This window comes from Mesoplodon mirus (assembly GCF_964341445.2).
Source record: "Mesoplodon mirus genome assembly, chromosome: 2".
Lineage (NCBI taxonomy): Eukaryota > Metazoa > Chordata > Mammalia > Artiodactyla > Ziphiidae > Mesoplodon > Mesoplodon mirus.
This window is the reverse complement of record NC_138977.1, coordinates 182,481,914-182,504,160: the sequence shown is the minus strand read 5'-3', so window position 1 is coordinate 182,504,160 and position 22,247 is coordinate 182,481,914. Positions and strand designations below refer to the sequence as shown.

General features: G+C 39.3%; 1 protein-coding gene across 4 annotated transcripts in view; it reads right to left on the bottom strand.

The window, feature by feature from the left end:
* Nucleotides 1-21,968, bottom strand: part of MAPK8 (mitogen-activated protein kinase 8) — a 109,940-nt gene extending 87,972 nt beyond the window's left edge. For all 4 annotated transcript variants that reach the window (XM_082603898.1, XM_082603897.1, XM_082603900.1 and 1 more), the window contains exon 1: nt 21,824-21,968. The gene's annotated coding sequence lies outside the window, so the exon portion shown is untranslated. The remainder of the gene's footprint in view (nt 1-21,823) is intronic.
* Nucleotides 21,969-22,247: the final 279 nt, after the last annotated feature.

Below are 22,247 nucleotides of genomic sequence, written 5' to 3'. Positions count from 1 at the left end.
CATGTACCAAATTGTTCATTGCACCTCTATTTACAATAGCCAGGAGATGGAAACAACCTAAGTGTCCATCATCAGATGAATGGATAAAGATGTGCCACATATATACAATGGAACATTACTCAGCCGTAAAAAGAAACAAAATTGAGCTATTTGTAATGGGTGGATGGACCTAGAGTCTGTCATACAGAGTGAAGTAAGTCAGAAAGAGAAAGACAAATACCGTATGCTAACACATATATATGGAATTTAAGAAAAAAAAATGTCATGAAGAACCTAGGGGTAAGACAGGAATAAAGACACAGACCTACTAGACAATGGACTTGAGGATACAGGGAGGGGGAAGGGTAAGTTGTGACAAAGCGAGAGAGTGGCATGGACATATATACACTACCAAACGTAAGGTAGATAGCTAGTGGGAAGCAGCTACATGGCACAGGGAGATCAGCTCGGTGCTTTGTGACCACCTAGAGGGGTGGGATAGGGAGGGTGGGAGGGAGGGAGACGCAAGAGGGAAGACATATGGGAACATATGTATATGTATAACTGATTCACTTTGTTATAAAGCAGAAACTAACACACCATTGTAAAGCAATTATACTCCAATAAAGAGTTAAAAAAAATCCCTTTCCTGTCCAGTTTAATTTCAGACAGCTGGATTCTCTCATGTGCTTCTGTACTCACTCTGTTACCACATCACAGGTCAGGCCAGATGGCCTCTGAAAAACTTTTGAGAACAAGCATGGAAAAAGGCAAATAGCATCTTAGTATTACCGTGAAAACAGTTAAACTTCATGGAACCCTTGCAATTCCTTCCTATATTTTCCACTGTTAAAGTTAAGAGATGGTAATAAACCTTAGCTGACCAAGGTACAGAAACCAATGTTGTAAATCTTTTACAAAAATTCTTACTCTGTTAAGGACACATTTCTTTTAAGCAAAATATATTTCTTTAGGCTTTATCCCTAATCAAAGCAGTTATCATTACTCTAGTCCCCAATTAATATACACGAACACTACTTTTAGATCCCTTTAAACATATACATGTATGCATGAACCCATGTGCATAAATATATATAATCTCTCTCACACATGCACAGAATACATCAAAAGAAATACACCAAAACATTATTAGCAAGATTACGGATAGTTTTGATCTTTTTATCTTTATTTTTCCCCCAATATTCTATATGTACTTGCATTTGGTTTTAAAAAAAGGAAAAATGCTTCCCACTACTCTCTTCCTCTCTTTAGCACTGGACAATATTCTTTTCAAAAGGAGTGTGCCCTGACCTTAGGGAACCAGCAGGCCTTAGTAAATACAAAGAGGGAGAGAATGACAAAATTACACCAGGAAGTAGGATGCAGTGGACTCCATGTTAACATATCAAAGAACTGGAACTTAGAATTCTGATCCAAGAACCTAGGATTTCCAATAAAAAATGTCCTTCTCATAAAATAATACATCTTCTTATACAGTGCCAGCAGGAACTATGAACACCAATAAACTTATTACAAATATTTAGCTCTCTGTACCTTCTAAGTGTTCTCACTTACTCTCCTTTGATCTTATATCATCACAGAATACAGTACTTGAAAATTCATACTCTTAATGGATTTAATAAACTTTTTAAATAAGAGACCTCAATCTTTGTGGAGATTACCACTATTCATGAAAATGTCTGTCTCTTGGCCAAAAATAATTGCAGCAAAGGGCCAATAACTCAGAGCAATGAAATACAAGGCTCTGAATTCTTCTAATTAGGAATCTCAAAACTCTATTACTTTATAACTGGTGCCTGCAATGTCACACCCATTATGCCATAATTAATGTGAAGAGAAAGGAGAACACGATGCTGAATCACAAACAATTCTTCCACTTAACTAGCAGAGGAGAGGCAGTACAAAGAAGTGATTAAAACTCAGACTCTAGAGCAGTGTCTGAGTACCGATTCTGGCCCCATCATCCTAGGCAATTAACTTAATTTCATCTGCCTCAGTTTCCCCATCTATAAAATGGAGAAGAGGGTAGAATAATAAATAATCTCTACCTACAAGATTGTTAGAAGGATTAAATGAGTGTTAATATTCATAAAGTGCTGGCACATAGTAAATATTTTTAAAGAAAAAGTAACAAAACCCTGAAGTTAAAGTTCAAACACTTCAAAAATAAATGATGAAATAATTGTAGAAATGCAGAAAAGTCAAAACGAATCATTTAGAATACTGTATACTCAACTTTCTAGCTTCTTAAAATGGTATAGCAATGTGGTGTTCAATTATATCTGAATACAGCAGGAGTCCAAACTGCTGAAGTACAAATCACTTTCAGGGACTTCATAGAAGAGTATGGCTCTATGTAACTTGAAGTGTCTTTATGCCCACATAAATTGAACAGAAAAATGTTCTGGTTTTGAAGTTGAAATAAGGAAGGTTACACCGAATGCTAGCATGGACTGGAGGCCTTAGTTGTTCTGCAGACCACCAAAAAAACCAAAAAGGCTGATCCTGTGTGACAAATCTGTTCAAAATGTGAATGACATAAATGAACAATCATATAAAATTAAGACTGAAACTAATTTCCTAAAGAAATGGAGTCTTCCAGGTTGAGTCAGGGTCTGTACAAGTTGAAACGCAGACATCTTGTACTTCCAGAAAGCCAGGAAGCACTCCATGACCAACCAGGTCAGATCAAAATGACAGAGTAGGGCTTCCATGGTGGCATAGTGGTTAAGAATCCGCCTGCCAATGCAGGTGACACGGGTTCGAGCCCTGGTCCGGAAAGATCCCACATGCCGCGGAGCAACTAAGCCCGTGCGCCACAACTGCTGAGCATGTGCTCTAGGGCCCAGAAGCCACAGCTACTAAGCCCATGTGCCACAACTACTGAAGCCCTAGAGCCCATGCTCCGCAACAAGAGAAGCCACAGCAATGAGAAGCCCATGCACCACAATGAAGAGTAGCCCCCACTCGATGCAACTAGAGGAAGCCCACACATCACAACGAAGACCCAACACAGCGAAAAATAAATAAATTTTAAAAATGACAGAGTAGTCACCTTAAAAAATTCCCACTGACCAAATGTGGGACAATTTGAACATCAAAAATAAATAAATAAATAATGACACCTAAAGCAAGCAGAAGAAAAGAACAATAAGAATTAGAGTAGAAATCAATAAAATTGAAAACAGGAAAATAGAGAAAAAATAAAAAACCAAAGCTGTTTTTCAAAAATATGAAAATTGATAAATGTATAGCTAGACTAAACAAGAAAAAAAAAGACACAAATTACCAATAAAAAGACAGATCATCACTACTAATTGCAAAAACATCAAAAGGATAATAAAGGAATATTAGGGAAAACTCTGTATCCACAAATTTGATAACTGAGATGAAACGGACCAATTCTGTGAAAGACATAATCTACCAAAATTCACACAAAGAAAAGCAGATAATCTGAACAGGCCTAAAATTGAATCAATAGTTATTAACCTTCAACTGAAAGCACCAAGACCAAACAGTTGCACTGGTGAATTCCACCAAACATTTAAGGATTAAAAAAAAAAAAAAAAAGATATCAATTCTCTACAATCTCTTCCAGAAAACAGAAGTAGACGAAACACTCCCTAACTCATTTTTATGAGGGCTACATTATTCTAATACCAAAATCAAATACATTACAAGAAAACTACAGAACAGTATCTCTTTTGAAAACAGATGCAAAAATCCTCAACAAAGTATCTAAAATCAAATCTAACAATGTATAAACAGAATTCTATACCACAATGAAGGGGGCTTTATTCCAGGAATTCAAGGCTGGTTCTAAAATTTATAAATGTAACCCACCACATCAAGAGGCTAAAGAAGAAAAATTATATGATCATACCAACAGAAGAAGAAAAAGCATTTGACAAAATCTAATACCCATTCATGATAAAAGAGAACTCTGAGAAAACTAGGAATAGAATTTGAGATTATAAATTCCTCAATTTGATAAAGAACATCTACCAAAAAAAAGAAAAAAAAAAGACCTACAGTTAACATTATACTTAATGGTAGGAAACTGGATACTTTCCCTCTAAACTCAGGAACAAAGTAAACATGTCCTCTCACCACTACTATTCAGTATCATACTGGAAATTCTAGCTATTGCAATAAGACAACAAAAGAAATTCAAGGGTATAGAGACTGTTAAAGAAGAAATAAAATTGCTTTTGTTCGCAGATGAGATGACTATATACAGAGAAATTCCCAACGAATGGAGCAAAAAAAAACCCACAACACCTCCTAGTTGATACAGTTGTTTCCACTTGGGTATAAATTAATTTTGATACTGCTATACACATATACATACTGGAACGGAACAATTAAGTAAATGGATGGTGTATGGTGGGAGGCAGGTTTCTCACCCTTGGAGGAAATTTACGACCAATAAGGGGAGAATGCCAGAATGATTAATGTGGTAATGGATTAGAATGGAAGACAGCAAGAACTCACGTTAACTTTAATACTGACACAGATGGTTACACATAGAAACAATTATAGACATGTATATAGACACATATTTATATACATGTGTGTCAACATATACATATTCATTTCTTTACTCTGCTGAGAGTCCCTAAAAGAAACCACATCCCGGAAGCAACAAGCACATCTCACCCAGACTTTTGTTTCTAATACCATTCTCCAGTAAAATGAAAGTGGACTCCTTGGAGAAATGGTTGATTCTAGGTCTGGGGCAGAAAATATACAAGATGAGCTGGGAGTATCACGTAGTGCCAGAAAGTAAGGATGTCCTCAAAAACAAATAAAAACACCCACTTTGATGGAGGTAAATCAGAGAGGCACAGGAGCCAACTGAAAGGTCTCTTAATGGCCAAAGCTAGAACAATCTGAACAAAATAAAGTAGTACTGGACTTAATAAAGTAACCCAAAATTTAAAATAAACACCTATGAATCTATACTGACATTAATGACTGAACAAATTAATAAATGGGAGAAGAGACAAATCTCTCAAGCAGCAGGATTCTAAATGATTCACGTACTCTACTCTCAAGGAGAGAGGGTATAACTCCTCATTCTTCAAGGCTGCACACAGTGACTTCTTCCAAACAGTACACACACCAGGAAAGGCATGAGGGGAGAGATCTGACAAACATTATCTCAGCCAAGTGATCAAGGTCAACATCAACAGTCATAAATTATGTTAATGGTATGTCCCCTTGATATTATGTGATGAAAATGGCAATTTACCAATTCACTGTGATCTTCCCCTCCAAAACCCATAATCCTAGTCTAAAAATAAGAAAAACATCAAATTCCAATAAAGGGGCATCCTACAAAATACCTGTATAGTGCTCCTCAAAACTGTCAACATCATCAAAAAATTCAGGGAATGTCTGAGAAACTCAAAGCCAAGAAGATCCTAAGGAGACATGAAAGCTAAATATAATGTGGTATCCTGGATGGGATACCTGGAACAGAAAAAGGACATGAGGTAAAAGCCAAGGAAAGCCGAATAAACTATCAAATTTAGCTATTGATAATGTATCAGTGTTAGTTCACTAATTATAACCAATGTACCATCCTAATGTAAGATGTTAATAACAGGAGAAACTGGGTGCAGCATATATGAGAACTCCCTATAATATGCTCTCATTTTTTCTGTAAATCTAAAGTTTCTAAAAAATAAAGTCTACTAAAAAAAAGGAATAGTGACTAAATGACTACACACACCCCCGCCAAAAAAAACCCAAAAAATCTCTGTGATACCAAGAGAGAGAAAGAGAAATAAAAGTATTTGACACCTGTGGAGATGACCAGTCACCAATTTTCAGAGTTGAAATTGAGTTCAGAGTTTCAGAGGTGAAGGAATTCTCAGAGTTAAAGAGTTGATACATCAAAGGAAAATACGCATATCCCTCATCTTTTCGGGTAGAACTGTAGTTCGATCTCAGTTGCTATGGAAAAGTTTTTTTTAACGGAAGACAGCTTGCTAATCCAGAAGGATGATAAGGTTACAAAAGCACCACTTTGCAACCCCAAATGAAATAACTGGTTTAGATAAGGCTTATCAATATATGCTAAAAACATCAGGTAAAAGGCTGCTGGGAAACCAAATATTTGGAGGGAACCAAAGTATCACCTCACCAGTCAACTGCTATTTGCAAAGGCACCATGTTTATAACAGACAGATTTAGTGAATACCATCTTAACCAAATGATCACATTTCAGGTAGACAACCTAATATGATATGCCTTGTGTTATGAATCAATACAATGAAACAATACAATGTTATGAATACAATACAATACAGGAGCAACAAAGCCAAAAAATCTAAATATAATGCAGCCTTTAGACCCAATCTTCTGTTTTTAGGAAACACAATGGTTAGGGATAAAAGTTAAATACCATAAGGAAACAATCAGACAAATCCAGAATGCAAGAACATTCTATAAAACGATTGGTCTGATCTCTTCAAGATGCCAATATCATGGGGGAGAAAAGTGGAGGTGGGGACAACTGTAGTAAGTTAAAAGTGACTAAAGTAAAAACAATCAAATGTAATACATGAACTTTGATTGAATTCTGGCTCGAGAAAACCCACTACAAATGGACAACTAGAAAAACTTGAATACAGACTAAATAGTAAGGGTTCCCCCCCCAAATATGACATTTGTAAGAGAATGTGTTAATTTTAGGAGATGCTTTAGGGGTCAAATACAGCAAAAAAAAAAAAAAAAGTCTCTATTAAGAGAGAAATAAACAAATATAACGAAGTGTTAACAACTGTATGCAAGTGGCAGTATACAGGTGTTCACTGTCCTATTTTTTCAATTTCTCTTTATGTTTGAACATCCTTAATAAAAGCTGGGAGGTGTGGAAGAATACAGTCATTAAAAAAAAAAAGGTGATTAAATTATCAGTTGTAAACCACCAGAAGATAGTAAGAGCAGATTCTACGGGCAGGTGTAACAAACGTGGATTTTAAACCAGTCTCCCATGACACATACACTGCATGAACATTAGGAAAGTAGGGGCATGAAAGAGATGGAATCAGTTTAAGAAACAATTCCTATTCTAAAGTTTAAAATATCAACCAAAACTCTACCGATAAAAACATCTAAGACTGAACACCTCCAGTATCTCATATTTTTTCAGAAGAAAAAAGGGACTACAAAAGAGATACTTTGCTTTTCAATTACAGTGGTTGAAGAGTGACAGAAAATTTTTGTAATTCTGAAATTTCAGAAATATACAAATGAGTTGGAGGAAAAAGAATATAAATGAACTCATGAAGACCATAAGTTAATTTACATACATAAATATATATGAAGATAGGACACTAAATCAAAATCACCAACATTTCATATATCGTATTAATAATGGGTTTCATAGAATTAAGTTCTCTCTGCAATGCCTTACTATACTAGTGGCTGTTAGTATATAATGCTATAAGGCACAACCATTAAGTCCAGCCCCAAAGTCAACCCCTCCACATTTAATGACTTAGAAGGCTATCCTGGGATTTCTCTGCAGAACAAATTTTAAAATTTTACTCAACGCAACTGAGTAAATACTTCTCATTGCCTCCTCCACACTATCTAGGATTCTACAACCTTATAACTATGACAATATCATGCCGATAAGTATGTCAGTTCTTTTTATGTGTGACTGCCCTTTCTCATTCCTGATAGACATGAAAATATTGCCTTATCTTTCTCCCAAACTTTGCAATGATATTATTTTCTCTGCCAATTGTTCCCCCCCCCTTTCTACTCTTAATCCTATTTCATTTCTCTAATAACTGCTATAATATATATATATATAATGAATATATACTGTATATGTAAGAATACTGGTACCCAAACTCTCACCCTGAGAAAAAACTAAAACCACATACAATAGAATTTCAAATAGGGAATTTTATGAGATAAGTCTTCATTATGCTAACAAATTGCTTTCCCTTTTAATGGTGAACTAGGTAATTAAGACCAACTCTCCTACTGAGAGCAAAGAGAAAAACTGGACATCCCCTTCCCCCAGGGAAAATTAGAAAAACAAATATAAATACCTCTTTGAAGGCATCACAGTGCTTAAAAAGGCAGTAAAAAAAAAAGTATGGAGGCTAAGATCGGGGACAGCAAGAAAATCTTCAGAGGTGAGCCAGACACATGGTGGTCATCTTCTCAGGGGGGCATCTGCCCATCCCATAAAGATGGCTGACAAGCCGAGCTGAACTTTTCACAGATTTACAAGGCTGGCACAGAGCGGGTGTTAAATATTAGAGGTAAGGAACCAACAAAGTATGGGGGTAGGGAAATACGGGGCTGATAACACCCCTGGTTTTATGTTGGGACCCCGAAGGGTAATATCCTAGGATTAAAGAAAAAATAAAATAGACCAGCCTTGGCAGACTCCGGAGTGCCAAGCTCTGAAACATTTTTATCTCTGGCTGGATTAAGATGATCCTTAAATTACCTCTATAATTTTTCACATATAATGTCTTAATAAAAAGGAGGAGAATAAGACAACATGATAAAAACTTACAATAGCCTACAGGAAAACACACAAGACCAAGATAATAAAGTTATCCAATACAGACATGCTTAATATATTAAAATAAATTTTTTTTAACTGTGGGCCATGAAAGACTAGCCCTGTACAAAACCCTGCTAACTTCAAAATTTCCCATCATACTTCATTTCCTCATCCTTAAATTCATCTGATTAATTCTTTAGGAATTCCCACAGCTGTTCTAAACCCTCCTTTGGTCCACATACATCAAAAAAGAACACAATGCCTACTAAAGGAAAAAAAAATCAGTCTTCCAATCTAAAAGGAATTCATGTGCCCACAGACAGGCCCTCTAACCTGCCCTATTGGTACATTCCCCAAGAGGGGGCATATCCCACTAAACTGCCACCAGAGAGTGAACTGCTGCAGGGAGCCACAAGCTCAAATCAGAGATTTTCAAGCATGTTACATCACAACTGTTACATATACACCTCTGTATGTATCTATATGTAAGTACACTCAACTGAAACCCAAATTTCATAAAACAATTCTTAGCTATAGTAAATAAGTAAGACAGGGTGACTGACGTAAGGACAGACATACAGATTAATGGAATAAAACTGAGAGTCCAGAAAAAAATTTTTTTTTAAACAAGAATGATAAGATATTAATAAGAAAGCACAGTATAGTTGACCCTTGAACCCCCACCATGCAGCTGAAAATCTAGGTATAACTTTATGGTCAGCTCTTTTTATCCACATCCACATCCTTGGATTCATCCAACCCTGTATCTTGTAGGGTTACGTATTTATTGAAAAGATCTGCATATAAGTGCACCAGTGCAGTTCAAACCCATGTTGTTCAAGGGTCAACCATATTTTCAACAAATAGCGCTGGGACAACTACATATCCAGATGCCAAAGAATGAAGTCTGATCCTTTCCTCACATCACACACAAATTAACTCAAAATGAATCACAGACATAAGAGCTAAAACTACAAAACTCTTTGAAGCAGACACAGGAGTGATCTCCATTACCCTGAGTTAGGCAGTGGTTTCTAAGCTACAAGACCAAAAGCACAAGCAACACCAACAAAAAATGTATAAATTGGATTTCAGTAAAATTAAAGTCTTTTGTGCTGTAAATGATAACATCAAGAAACTGAAAAGACAAGCACCAAAACAGAAGATATTTGTGACTCACCTGTCTGATAAGGAACTGGTATCTAGACTACATAAAGAACACTTACAACTTAATAAAAAGATAACCCAATTTTTAAAATGAGCAAAGGTCTGAATGAACATTTCTCCCAAGATATACAAAGCACATGAAAATATGATCTACATCATTACCCATCAGAGAAATGGGAATCAAAACCACAATGAGGGGTTTCCCTGGGGGCGCAGTGGTTGAGAGTCCGCCTGCCGATGCAGGGGACACGGGTTCGTGCCCCGGTCCGGGAAGATCCCGCATGCCGCGGAGCGGCTGGGCCCGTGAGCCATGGCCGCTGAGCCTGCGCGTCCGGAGCCTGTGCTCCGCAACGGGAGAGGCCACAACAGTGAGAGGCCCGCGTACCGCAAAAAACAACAACAACAAAACAAAAAACAAAAAAAACGAGATACCATTTCATACCCATTAAGGATGGCTGTATCAAAAGACGGACAATAACAAGCATTAACAGGATGTAGAGAAACTGGAACCTTCACACCTTGCTGGTGGGAATGTAAAATGGTGCAGCCACCCTGAAAAACAGTTTGGCAGTTCCTCCAAGAGTTAAACATGGAAGTACCCGTATGACGAGCAACTCCAATCCTAGTCATATAACCAAGAGGACTGAAAACGTACATCACACAGAAACTTGTGCATGAATGTTCATGATAATATTACTTATTTTATTTAAGTACTATTTTTTTAATTGATTAATTTATTTTACTCTTGGCCACGTCTAGTCTTAGTTGCAGCACATGGGATCTTCGTTGCAGCATGTGGGATCTTTTGTTGCAGTGCGCGGGCTTCTCTCTAGTTGTGGCATGCAGGTTTTCTCTCTCTAGTTGTGACGCGTGGACTCCAGGGTGCATGGTCTCTGTAGTTTGAAGCATGTGGTCTCTCTAGTTGAGGCACGTGGGCTTAGTTGCCCCACAGCATGTGGGATCTTAGTTCCCTGACCAGGGATCGAACCTGTGTCCCCTGCATTGGAAGGCAGATTCTTCACCACTGGACCACCAGGGAAGTCCCCATGATAGTATTACTTATTACAGCCAAATGCCCATCAACTGAAGAGAGGATAAATAAAATGTGATATATCTGTACAAAGGAATACTATTAGACCATAGAAAGTAATGAAGTACTGATACATGCTACAAGATAAATGAGCCCTGAAAACATTATGCTAAGGGAAATAAGCAGTTACAAAAGACTACATGCTACATAATGTCCAGAATAGGGAAATTTATTACAGAGACAGAAAATAGAAGATAAGTAGTTACTTGGGACTGGGGCAGGGAGTGTGGGTGTGTACATGTGCACAGGCAGGAATGGAAAATGACTGCTAATAAGCATGGAGTTTCTTTCAGGAGTGACAAAAATGTTCTAAAATTAGATTGTAGTGATTGCATTACTTCATGAATATATGAGAAAGACTGTAAACTGCATACTTCAAATAGGTGAACTGTAATGACATGTGAATGAAATCTCAATAAAGCTGTTTAAAAATTCTCATCTTAGTCCCTTATTACTTGTGATACACTCTGACATTTTCTGTTGCATTTCATTTAAAAATACAACACTAGTTGTGATCTCTTAAATTCCTTCTATGACCCACAAATGGGTCAAGACTGGCAATTTAAAAACACCACCACAGAGTCATCTAACAGTTGAACTGATGGCCACCTTCTCCTACCTGGTAGCAGGATTCAAACCATGACATCTCACATCCCAGAAAAAGTCCTACTCTTCCTGGTCATCTATTATTCCCCGAACTGTCATTGTCACACTGCTGTGTATATCCTCCATTTTATCCAATTCCTCATCCCCCACCCCCCAAATCCTTTATTGGACCTTCTGAAATTTCTAATTTGTGACCAGCAAACAGCCAATTTATACTACCTTTACTATTCCTTCTCATCATCTACCGTCCCTCCAATTCTCCCATTGATTTAGGACGTCAGCAACTGGTTCATAGTATGTACCCTTACTCCTCTCACCATTTGCTGACTTTACCATTCATGCAGACTGACTGACCCCTTTAATACTTCAGCCCCTTTAATTCTTTGGTCTCCTCTTTTCCCTCTATTCCACCTCAGCAGCCCGTCCCAAGGCTACCCTGGACATTATCATTGCCAGAAACTATCATATCTGTCAAATCTCTATTTCAAGCATCCCACTCTGACCACCACATTCAATCCTTCTAGTTCTCTTACTTCATCTGACCACTACCCGCAACAATTCTAATTGAAATTTCCAATACACTGATGCTACCACTTCCTTACTATGCATCCTGACTTCACCTCCTTTCTTGTCCATGTTAGATGTCGTGATTCATCACCACTCCTCTATAAGCACTCCCTCTAAAAGCCCTCATTTCCCTCTTCCTTTTCATTTAAAAAAAATGTTCTTAATTAAAAAAATGTTATATTGAAGTATAGTTAATTTACAATATAATATTAGTTTCAGGTGTACAGCATAGTGACTCAGAATTTTTACAGATCATACTCCATTAAAGGTTATTACAAGACAATGGATATAATTCCCTGTGCTATACAATATATCCTTGTTGCTTACCTATTTTACACATAGTAGTTTTTATCTCTTAAATCCCATACCCCTATCATGCCCTTCCTCCCTTCCTTCCCCTTACTGGTAACCACTAATTTGTTTTCTATATCTGTGAGTCTGTTTCTGTTTCGCTATAGACATTCATTTGTTTTACTTTTTAGATTCTACATATAAGTGATATATCATACAGTATTTGACTTCCTCTGTTTGACTTATTTCACTAGCACAATATTCTCTAGGACCATCCACGCTGATGCAAATGGCAGAATTCCACACTTTCATACTGACCTAGTTTTATGTGTCAACTTGGCTGGGCTACAGTCCTGTTAGTCAATCAAACACTAATCTAAGTGTTGCTGTGAAGGTACTGTAGATGTGGTTAAAGTCCACAGTTGACTTTAAGTTGATTATCCTCAATAATGTTGGTGCACCTCATCCACTAGCTGAAAGGCCTTAAGAGCACAACTGAGGTTTTCCTAAGGAAGAAAAAATTTTGCTTCAAGACTGCAGCATCAGCTCCTGTCCAAGAGATTCTTGCCAGCCTGCCCTACAGATTTCTGACTTGTCAGCCCCCATAATTGTGTAAGCAAATGCCTTGAAATTTCTTCATATACACATACATACAATTATATCTCCTACTGATTCTGTTTCTCGGGAGAACTGTGACACCTGGCAAAACCTCACTCCAGAGGAATTGAACCATCTGCCTTACCTGTGCTTGTATTTAACCACATAAATAATGCTGGGGGTGGTAATCTCAAAACCAGGCTGACTGATATCACTTTAAATTCAAGACTTCTAACCATTAAATGAATAATCAATACTTCTTAGCAAACTAATTCAAAGACTCCCATCCCCCTCTGGCCATACCAATCTCAGTGAGAAAACAGAAAACATGAGAGAAGATGAAAGCCAAGAGGACAAGCCTTCATCTTCCAGCCACCAAATTCCCTTGGAAGAACACACAGCTTTTTTGCATTCCCTCCTATCTGATGGAAGACCTCTCTCTAACAAAGGCCAACCTCTCTATTTGTGCTCTCCATCTCCTTTCCTGCATATTCTCCTTTTTACTAACTGGACCGCATATTTTTCTTACCTACCAACCCACTTCTCTGTTCCACTTCATAGACGTATTAGAGAAATAACATTTGCAAATTTTCATATAATCTGGAATTAGGGAAAGACTTGCTAACCATGGCATATAATTTAGAAGTCAGTAAAGACTGGTAAGCTTAACTACTAAGAAAAAAAACACAACAACAGCGTGACAAAACCATCATAAGCAAATTTAAAAGGCAAATGATAAATGGGAAAAAGTATTTCCAAAAAATAGCACAGAGCTATTTCCCTATAAGAATAAATCCTACAGGGCTTCCCTGGTGGCACAGTGGTTAAGAATCCGCCTGCCAATTCAGGGGACACAGGTTCGAGCCCTGGTCTGGGAAGATCCCACATGCAGCGGAGCAACTAAGCCTGTGTGCCACAACTACTAAGCCTGCGCTCTAGAGCCCTCAAGCCACAACTACTGAAGCCCACATGCCTAGAGCCTGTGCTCCGCAACAAGGGAAGCCACTGCAATGAGAAGGCCGTGCACCGCAACGAAGAGTAGCCCTCGCTCGCCTCAACTAGAGAAAGCCCGCGTGCAGCAACAAAGATCCAACGCAGCCAAAAATAAATAAAATTAAAAAAAAAAGAATCCTACAAATCTAAGAGAATGAGTAACAAAGAAATTAAAAAATAGGCAAGGATATAGATAGTTCACAATAAAAATACCAATAGTCCTTAAAAGACAAAAGATGTTTAATCTCACTCATACTGGCAATGAGGAAAGAAGCAGGCATCCTCACACAGGGCTGGTGGAATGTGTAGAAGTGAAACAACCTCTACAGATGGCCCTTCGGTAATATCTATCGAAATTATAAATGCACATACACTCTGACCTAGCACTTCTGGAGGTATATCCCACACGTCTATACAAATGTGAAATTATGTATGCACAAGGTAATCCACAGCACCATGGCTTTTGATAGCAAAAGACTGAAAACAACCTAAATGTACCTCAAAAATGGACTACTTAAATATATGTTACACCTGTAACCTGTATGATGTACGATGACCTGTATGATGTATGATGACCTGTATGGCCTGTATGATGGTGTTACTGACCGAATTTCTGAATCTTCCCCAAATTCTTACGTTGAAGCCCTAACCCCTAGGTAATAACCTAGGTAATCAGGTTGACAAGGTCAATCAGGTCATGAGGATGGGGCCCCCATAATGGGATTAGTGTTGTATAACGAGGAAGAGAGAGTAGAGCTCTCCTCTTCATGTGAGGACACAGTGAGAAGGCAACATCTGAAAGCCAGGAAGAGTCCTCACCAGGAACCAAATCTCTTGGCACCTTGATCTTGAACTTCCCAGCCTCTACAACTGTGAGAAATAAATGTCAGTTCTTTAAACCACCCAGTCTATGGTATTTTGTTATAGCAGCCCAAGCTAAGAAAAATGGTATACCATGAAGGTGTTAAAAAAAAAAAAAGGATAAGCATGATGTTTATGTACTGATAGGACTAATATGAAATCACCTATAAGCTAGACAAGTTAAATACAAAAGGTGAAGGGTATGTGCATGGTATGCATCTTACATAAAAAATGGGGGAGGCAGAGGACATATATATGTAAGATACATAATCCCTCACTGGCAATTCTGAAATCCATAAAGCTCTGAGAAATACAAGCTTCTTATAAGTTTAGTACAAACCTATTTGGTGTCAAGCCTGACCAAAAATTCCATAAGACTATAATTTTTATTTATCCTTACTGTACTATTTATGCTTTCAATTCAGAAATATTAATGTGTTTGATTATGGGATGCTACACTACCTCCTACTAGGGATTTTGGATAATATAGCAGACGCACTATATTACCTTTTCACAGTCCTCCCTCACCGCCCCCCCGCAAAAAACCCCCAAACCTTAATTCTGAAATACATCTGGACCAAAGGTTTTGGAAAAGAATTATATACCTGTATATTTATCTGCACACACATAAACAATCTTTGGAAGGATTCACAGGAAACCTAACCTTGTTTTGATGCAAGGGAATGGGGTGGCTGGGCTGCACATGGTGGAAAGGAAACTTTTTACTGTATATCTACTTAAATCTTTGGAATTCTGAATCAAAGTGATTATACTACTTAGTCAAAAGATAAGTAAAATGTAAATAAACTAAAATCACGAAGACTTCTAAATTCTCAACAGTAACAGACAAAGCCAGATGCTTTGGTTTTGGTTTTGACTGAAAAGTGACCCTTAAGTCACAGGGAGATCTATACAGTACTGGCTTTCCTTTATCTCACTCTTGGTTGACCCAAATGGCATTTGAGAGGGAATCACCCTCTCAGGAGCAAAGCAGGGAATGGTGGGTTTCCATTCTCATTAATAGCTTTTAGGAAATAGCAATCTCCTGATGTTTTTGATGCCTCATGCCAAGCAAGGCAGGTGTGCTTGACTGTTTTTCTCTTCTAGTGTCCCCAGAAATATGACGGGGCTCAGGACTCCCAGCAACAGGAAGCAGTGAAGCCCACACTTCTCAATATCAGAGAAAGGCTTAAGAAAGTACTCCTACCATAAATCTAACCTTCAGTCTTCAGAGCTTCAATACAGTTGAGTTGGAGGACTCCAGTTAACATTTGACTGGCATCTCTTCTACTCCCTATCTTCATACTTTTCATTTACTTATTTTGATGTCCTGTTGTGTTCCAAAATGGATGAGGTGACTATAACGTTTGCCTTTTCTTCCGATTTAGATTTTGACTAATCTGTACCACACTCTCAACTTTAACCAGAAATCAAGAGAGAAGACATTTCGCTTTTTGTGGTTTATCTAGTCAGTATATTTTAAAAGGCAGGGCTAGATAGATGTATGGTTCAGAAGTCCCCAAATGCCCCAACATCCAGCTCTCAGGTCTGATGCCTAAAGAAATTCCCAATGAAATGCCTAACAATACTTTGTTTCTTGTATTAGGACATAAATGCACTTATGTTTGTTCTTGTCTCCCGTCAAGTTATACTCATTGAACGTAGAGACTGACTTCGACTTCCTGTGGCCCCTACATCACTTAATACCTGGTTTGGTATAGAGTGGCTTCTCAATAAATGCTGCCTGTGCAAACCCAGAATCATCTCATAGTTGCTGTCTGCAAGAAGGAGCAAGAAATTTGATGTATCAATATAACCACAGAAATACTACCCAGAAAACTTAGAAAAACACAGAAAAGAAAGATAATATTTCCAGATGCTACTTAATAACCTCTGGAAAATGTTTAATGAACTGTTGTGGTTACCCAGTCTCCACAAATTTGCAATTTTCACCCAGAGTTAAAGATTTCAGTAAGATTAAATTTAAAAGATGAACAGTATTCCATTTTCTTCAAATGTGGGTACATTGGATAAACTATTCACAGCTCCTGGATTCCCATTCCTTTAGAGATCTGTCAAAATAAACCTACGAAAGCTTAGGCAATTTTCTGCAGTGGGAAAGTAAACGTGGCAAAACTTTGTGTTAGAGAATGTGGCAAATTTCCCCTTTAATATTGCTTTGGGAACATTTCCAAATTTTAAGGCAGAGAGGATTACTGATCCAAATGTTAAATCATTTCAGTCAATTCAGATTAGATGACACGATCAAATTTTAAATAAACCCCCAGAGATGCAGAGGGGGAAAAAAACTGGTATATTCTGGAGAATCTGAATGTATACTGTACATCAAATTGGTTTTAAATTTACTTGGCATTTTGCATTTGTTCCAAGTTAAAAATAATTAGGGATAACAATAGCTAAAATTTCCTTAATACTTAAATCTAGTGTTCCAGGTACTGTAGTTGCAGTACCTAATTTAATCCTCATAGCCCTATGAGACTATGTGCTATTATTATTTTCATTTGACAGATAATAAAACAGGCCGAAAGATGTTACAAAACCTGAACTGGCCTACGCCATACAGTTAATTAGCTTTGGAGCATGGATTGTAACTCAGCGCTGACTCTATAACATCCACGCTAGCAGCCACTATTAAGTTTGGGCACCTTAACTTTCTAAAGAATTGGCAGATTTTAACCAAACCTGATGCATTTACAAAGGGTAACAGGAGACGTAGGCATATATTTACACTATATTTGCTATATTTGTCATACAACCCACCACCCTGAAAAAGAATGGCAGTTAATACGTTCTCTAAAAGGCCTTATACACATACACACCCACATATAATTTTAAAAGCTGGATTTCAATAAAATTTGGCCTGCCCAGAGACTTGGGGTAGGCTTGTGCTCGTTTGTGGGAAGCCCTCTCATAATCTTTTAAAAGAACATAAATTCACTGTTTAGATATGCCTTAAGTTTATCCCTGACCATAAGCTTAAAGCTAATAAACTCTTCACTTTCACATTTTCCACTAAGTATCTGAAAGCACGAAGTCTCATTAGTAAGCATGGTGCTGTGGAATGAGTAAAAGCTTTTGATTTTTAAGAATAGATATTACAGAAAATATTTGATTCAATAATTTTTTTCTGTTTCTGTAGATTACAAAAGTCTAACTTTCATTGCTATTCTTTTTTTTTTTTTTTTTTTGCGGTACACGGGACTCTCAGTGTCGTGGCCTCTCCCGTTGCGGAGCACAGGCTCCGGACGTGCAGGCTCAGCAGCCATGGCTCATGGGCCCAGCCGCTCCGCGGCATGTGGGATCTTCCCGGACCGGGACATGAACCCGTGTCCCCTGCATCGGCAGGCGGACTCTCAACCACTGCGCCACCAGGGAAGCCCCCTCATTGCTATTCTTGACATCGCATTCTGCTATCATCCAAGAAGGACTCTTTTTGTCCCCATATATTTTCTGAAGAACCACCTATCTGAGGAACAACCTTTCTATTTAAAAAAAAAAAAAAAAAAAAAAAAAGAGTTCCAACAGCCTCAGGTTACAGTTCTAGCCACTTGTCCACAACTCTAGAGCTTGCTGATGACAAAGTCCAGATGACAGAACTGAGACGTGAACCTAGGTCTGATTCCTGGACTGGTCTATTTCCACCTACTGCCCTGATTGATAGGATAGCTTATTTTAATACTCCTGTCACCTTTTAGGTAGTAAAGTTTATTGACTCAGAACTCATTTCTGAAATCAAAACTCAAGTTAATCTGCATTAGAGCAAGAAGACAGAGCTGTAGATGTTCATGTAAAGAACTCATGACTAAAACAATAAGCTTCATAGCTCACAGATATAGGCAAATGACATATGTCTAAAGTTATGTAGCTATAATGACTTCCTTGAACTACATGAATCAGAAAAGACTACTATCCATACCACTGACTTGACCAGAGACCTCTACAGAGCTGGCATCTAAATATCAGACATTATTTTATACACATGCAACAAAGCATCTCAATTATCTAGATGACTCAAATATGTCAAAACTCAACTCACTGACAAAGACATGAAGAATCGGGCTTCTATTAAACAAGCTCTTAATTGCCACTAGGATAGTTTGTGACTAGTCACGTAATAAATTACTTCAAGTTGTTTCACTGAGCATTGAGTATCATCACAAGGTTATTTCCGTAATATTAGGGATTGAGCAAACAGTTAAGATTATAACTTCATTAATTTTGGTAGAACTCATTCTTAAACTAATTTCTTTCCAACAGGCCTTTCTTCCAGGATATAAAGGAATATGAAGGATATAGTTTCCTACTCTGCCAGGACACTTAAAGGGAGCTCTTTTCAAATTCATTACTGGAATATACTTACTAACAGAATCAGTGCTATCTCTTCCTTTAAAGATAATGTACAGTGAGATGGGGAGTGACTGCTAATAAGTATGGGGTTTATTGAAAAAGCCGTTATTTTTTAAAACCAACAGAATTTATAAAACAAAGCAAAAAAACACTATGGTTTGACACATGTATAGCCTGACAGGATTTGTATCAGTAACCCTTACTGGAATCTGACACAGGTAAAGCAGTAAAGTTTAGTATCTCAAGACTTTCATCCCTTATCTTAACAAAGTACCATTTTATTTCTTTATTTGTACTCTAAATCAGAGAATAACAAGCTCATCTCAAATTCTTCCATATCCAAAGCAACTGCTAAAACGTATTAAGTGGAAAAGAGATGTAATGTAGATAAATTAATATTATTTTGAGTTTTAGGCACATATGCCTCACCAATCGTATTAGTATAAGGAAGAATTTAAAATTAAACATTTCTAATAAAACTTAAAAAAAAAAAACTTTTAGGCAATGTGTTTCCTTTGTTCTAACTTATTCACTTAAAAAGGAGTATCAGGGCTTCCCTGACGCAGTGGTTGAGAATCTGCCTGCTAATGCAGGGGACACGGGTTCGCGCCCTGGTCTGGGAGGATCCCACATGCCGCGGAGCAACTAGGCCCGTGAGCCACAACTACTGAGCCTGCGCGTCTGGAGCCTGTGCTCCGCAACAAGAGAGGCCGCGATAGTGAGAGGCCCGCGCATCACGATGAAGAGTGGCCCCCGCTGGCCACAACTAGAGAAAGCCCTCGCACAGAAACGAAGACCCAACACAGCAAAAATAAATAAATAAATTAATAAACTCCTACCCCCAACATCTTAAAAAATAAATAAATAAATAAAAATAAAAAGGAGTATTCAGAAACTTTTCAAGTAATATTCACAAAAGGATAAATGCAATCATTTTAGACTCTGTTGAAATATCACTCTGTGTGTGTCTGTGTCTGTGTGTGCATACATATCACACACAGACACACACACATATTAAAAAAGTATTTTAGACAAGGTTTAATTTTAGGATAGCCAATGGTTTAGAAGTGATAGAGAAAAAAAATTAATACTGAAGTGATTCAAAAGCCCCTACTGTCGGGACAGATAATATATATGAACTGATCATTTAGCCACCTGGAAGTGACAGTTTGCATGAGGCTTCCAAAACTTTACAGAGAACATTAAACGTTTTTTGTTAAGGCTTGAGTTTAGATATTATCAATTATAAAGAGCTTTTCATCAATCTGATTTTTATTGAACACTTACTATATTCCAGGCTAGGTGCTAGAGACACAGATGCAAGACAGGTCTGTCCTCAAGGAAGGCACATTTTGATTTCTTGCTTATGTCAGATACAGCACTAAACATGCTAACTGACAGCATATGACCTAGGCTTAACCCACAGCAGGGGATTCTGAAGTAAACGTTACAAGTGACTGTAAGGAAATACATAAAAGCTGTTGTACATTTAGACCAAATCTAACTCTACTTCCTAACATGTATAACATTACGCTAGAAGTGCCAGATGTACTACTAAAAGATAGTAAAATGACCCAAACTATTAACTATACCTTCTTTAACACATATCACTTATACAATCGTCTCATTTAAAGGTACATCTATTATATTTCAGTCAAAGTATCTTCTTCCATTAAAGGATATTTCTCTTTGCCCTCAAACTCTCATCTGGGTACAACATTGAACAGTTGCTGAATGAATGAATGAAATAAACAGATGTTCTAATTACCAAGGAAGTACTTGCTAGATGCTTATCTCAAAACACAATGGACTGACAGACCAGAATTCTACTGTAAAGATCAGTGAATTTCAGAGGCAAAAATAGTAACCACTGGACATTGTCTGATACCACGCAGTCAACATGTTAAATTCACAGTAAATATATGACGGGAAACTTTCAGAAATTAAAATGAAAAGTGTTCATCACAGTACTTTAAAACAGATTTGGCTCCCACAGAAGGACTGGGAACTCAAGTCCAAGACAAAGAGAAGGGAGGGTGGGGTGAAAAAGTCAAAAGGTCACCACCGAATGACCCTCAAGAGAAATGCGTGCTGACCACTGAAGCTCGCGCCGAGCTTGACGGACACCTCCTGCCCAAGCTACGGGTCCGGGCTCTTCCTCGCAGCCCGGAGCTGAAGGCCACCCCAGCCTCTTTCGACGCCGCCGCCTGCGTTCGCCCAGAATATCAGCACAAAGAAACCACCGAGAAACAAAACACTGTCCCCGTGGGCGCCGGGCAGGCGTCGGGACCGGGCCACCGGAGCACTCTCTGCGGCTGCCCGCCGCCGGAGGAGGTAGCCGGGGCGGAGCGGGCCGCCTAGGGGCCTCCGTCCGGACCTTCGCCGAAGTGTTTCAGAACTTGCCACCCACCTCCCGCTCCATTTTCCCCTCCCGACGTGGACGCGGGACCCGCGCTCCGCGCGAGGAGGGCGCGCGAGGACCCACTGGCGGAGCTGGGGCGGGGGTCGGCCGGGACGCGCCTGGGTCCAGCAGCCCCACGCCCACTGGCCGGCCCCCGCCTCCCCGGCTGCTATTGTTCCCGCGCCGCCCCCGCCGGCCGCGCGCCCCCCGCCCGCCGCGCGCTCCCGCCCCCACTCCCGGGAGGGGGTCAAGGCTGAGGAGAGGCGGTGGCGGCAGCACAATAACATAAACACGGCGGGGCCGCCGTCCACCCCGGCCCTGCGGCACTCGCCGCACTCACCCGGCAGCGCAACGAATGGCGACAGGAAAGCCCGGCGGCGGGAACCGGCGCCGTCTTGGCGGTCGTCGTGGCCGTTACCCAGCGCTGCTCAAGGATCCGTGCTCCGGGCCGCGTCGTCCGGCCTCGGCCCCTCCGCTGAGTAACAGGAACGCGGGCCGTCACCGCGTACGCCCGCTCACGTCATCGCGCAGGGCCCCGCCTCCGCGCTTCGCGAGAGCCCCCACAGGGCGGAGCAGCCCCGGGGCCCGGATTTCGGGGGCGGAGCCCGCAGTCCAGGGGCGGGGCTACTGCAGGGGACCGGGAGGACTTGCGGAGGTCACCTGGAGGTGGAGCTGCGGGTAGAGCCATCGAGAGCCTCTGAGAGCAGATTGTGAGGGGCGTGGCGGGAAGATGGAGGGGGTGGAGACTTGCTCCTGGCACGTGG